This window comes from Babylonia areolata, chromosome 16, assembly GCF_041734735.1.
Source record: "Babylonia areolata isolate BAREFJ2019XMU chromosome 16, ASM4173473v1, whole genome shotgun sequence".
NCBI classification, from domain to species: domain Eukaryota; kingdom Metazoa; phylum Mollusca; class Gastropoda; order Neogastropoda; family Buccinidae; genus Babylonia; species Babylonia areolata.
Window position 1 is genome coordinate 16,602,130 of NC_134891.1, and position 3,543 is coordinate 16,605,672.

The window sequence follows — 3,543 nt, forward strand, 5'->3', positions numbered from 1 at the left end:
TCAGTTCAAGGGTATTAACTCGCATGGTTTACAATTTTTAACTGTGAATTCCGACTGATTCTGTGGATGTTCTTATGGCAGTTTGGGGCATAATCCAGTAAGTGATGAGGCGTTCACAAATCTTTCTCTGAATAAATATTTAATGGTCTCCTTCTCCAACTTTCCATCACATGTTATCGTGTATTGTCCATTGAAAATAGGATTGAACGGGCAGGTCAACAACTTGAAACAAAATGGCGTCGTTCGCGTTCGCGAAGAATATGACCACGCGCTTTGAATGTGTATAAATATGTGTACGCAATTGATTTTTGCCCATGACCTTCAGGGCTCAGCCAACAGATCTGTAAAGTCCACTCGTCGTATTGATTTTAGTATTTTCCGAAAAAGACCACTTGGGCGAATGAACATAGTGAAAGCCCTGTACACTGAGAGTAAAACACAAGTTTTTTATGTATTGAGTATAATTTCAAAATGTAATGTTTAAGATGAGAAAGATCAGTTTAAAGCAAATTAAGTCCCCTAGCATTAATTACAGAGTAATTTCCCTTTTTTACTATCTGCACCAAAACGTTTGCAAAATAAATAAAACTTCCATGCTTAGCAAAAGAAGTTCCTGTTTGAACAAAAAATGATAACAATGGCTGCTCTTGTTGTGTCAGAATATCAGATCAAAATGCCAAGTTCAGAGAATACAAAAAATATAAATATAACAGTAAATGCAGTTTGCATATAATTAGGCTTCACTTTTTAATTTTTTTTTGGTGCCCATCCCAGAGGTGCAATATTGTTTTAATCAAGATGACTGGAAAGAACTGAATTTTTCCTATTTTTATGCCTAATTTGGTGTCAACTGACAAAGTATTTCCAGAGAAAATGTCAATGTTAAAGTTTACCATGGATACACAGACACACAGGCACAGACACACACACAGACACACACACACACACACACACACACACACACACACACAACCGAACACCGGGTTAAAACATAGACTCACTTTGTTTACACAAGGGAGTCAAAAAAGGGTCTGGGTTTAAGGAGAGACAGACAGACAGACCGACCGACAGACAGACATATATACACAGCTAGAGAGAGAGAGAGAGTTGAAACTAAAGGTTTTCATTGTCCATATTTCTAGAAATAAAACTCTTCAGCCAAGGGTGAGATGTCATTTCTTGCTTATTGTAGCAAACCAAGATGAGACACGCAGACGGACAGACAGGCAGCGAGTTGGACAGCCGCCAGACAAACAGAGAGAGATAGAGAACACTCACATGAGCATTTATGTCAGTTATGTATGTCAAACACGTGCTAAAGCGGACGTGCACCCTCTCCCCAATGCCCCACTACAGACGCCACACCAACAAGCCCACACAGAAAGAGATTTTTACAACGCATTTAATGTACGTAATTATGTCATTGTATGAATGTGTTTAAAAAATATATTTCTGTGTGGGCTTGTTGGTGTTGTGGCGTATGTAGTGGGGCATTTGGGGGGAGGGTGCACGTCCGCTTTAGCACGTGTTTGACAATGTATGTTGTTTTTTCACAGCTGTGCGTAGGCCAGTGGTTGCTTTTTTTTTCTTTTCTTTTTTTTTTTGTCGTCTGATCAAAGTTTTCCTGGACACTGTTCCAACCAAGAGGCTCCGTCCAGTGTTCGTCTTCGTGGCGTTGGATCTTCCACTGGTCTCCAGCTCACGTTATTTTTAGACCACCCGCCTCATGGTACTGGCGACGGGTCCGCCAACGTTGCTACTGACGCTCGGTTCGGAGGACCACTACTTCAGCCCGCCAGCGTCTTCACGAGTTTCCCCTTTTCATGTTTGACAGTGAGATTTCCATGTTCAAAAGGGAAAGACAACTGAGTGCTTCCATGTCATTGCGTCGACAGCTCATTGCGTCGACAGCAAACAAATAATAGAGAAAGCGGGGAAAAAACTAGTGCACATACGATGCAAGGTTTACGCGTTAAAAGTGTGTGTGTGTGTGTGTGCGTCTCTCTCTGTCTCTGTCTGTCTGTCTCTGTCTCTCTCTCTGTCTGTCTCTCTCTCTGTCCCTCCCTCCCTCCCTCAACTAATTGGGCTGAGAGGGAGGATAAAATAATTGAAGAACAGGCAGGTTTTAGAGCAACTTATAGCACTGTAGACCATATATCTACATTGTATTCAATGGTGCAAAAATATCTGCTTTGTAACACAAAATTCTATGTTGCTTTTGTTGATTTCAGGAAGGCTTTCGATTCTGTGAATCGTAATGCCCTATGGAATGTTCTGCGTAAAAGTGGTGTGAATGGAAAATTATATATGGCGCTTAGAGGTGTTTACAACTCAGTGCTTGCATGTGTGCGTGTAAAAGGTGTATACTCAAATTATTTCAAATGTTCAACTGGTGTTAAACAAGGATGTATTTTAAACCCTCAAATGTTTTCCTTTTTCATAAATGAATTAGCTGTGGAACTTTCCAAAAGAGGTCGGCACAGCATTCAGTTAATACCAGGAGCTATTGAATTATTTCTGTTACTTTTTGCTGACGATGTCATTCTTTTGTCAGGGACGGTAAAAGGTTTGCAAAATCAGCTAAATGTCTTAAAAGAAGAAGCAGATCGGTTATGTTTGACTGTTAATCTAGATAAAACGAATATTATGGTTTTTAGAATGGGTGGACATTTGTCAATGCATGAAAAATGGTTATACGGAAATACTGAAGTTAGAGTTGTTAATTCATATAAGTATTTGAGGATGATTTTTGCAACAAAATTAAGTCTGAATAATGCATGGGAAGAATTTTGCAGAAAAGGTAAAAAAGGCGTCATCGAAATTTTGAAAACACTTAGAAAACTGAACTCTATTGATTCCTGTCTATTTTGGAAAATGTTCGATGTACAAATAGAACCTTTACTGACATATGCAGCTGAAATCTGGGGATTAACGGTTAACTCACACATTGAAAGAATACATACTTATGCAATTAAACGTTTTCTGCATGTTCCAATCCATTCATCCAATACGGTTTTATATGGGGAAACTGGAAGATATCCTTTGTATATAAGAACTTCTGTCAAATGTATTAAGTATTGGTTAAAATTGTTAAAGCTTCCACAAACACGTCTGAGCAAACAAGCCTATGACATGATGGAGTTAGGTAAAGAAAACTGGTGTTATAGAGTGAATAAGGTTCTGACTGAACATGGTTTTGGAATTGTGTGGTTGTCCCAGGGTGTAGGAAACGAACAGCAATTTATTGCAGAATTCAGAGACAGACTCATTTGTTCCTTCAAACAAAACTGGCATTCTGACATGGAAAGTAAAGAAAAATATAGTTGGTTCTTTTCTTTTAAAAGTATATTTCAACCAGAAACATATCTCAGAATCATTATAGACAAATGGCACAGAATAAATTATGCGAGATTTAGGTTAAGAACTCTGGGGTTTAATGCAAACAGGAGATGGTTTGAACCTGGGACTTCTATACAATCACCATGCCCTCTCTGTGGATACCAAGTGGATGATGAAAAACATTTTCTTTTTCAGTGTGCAATT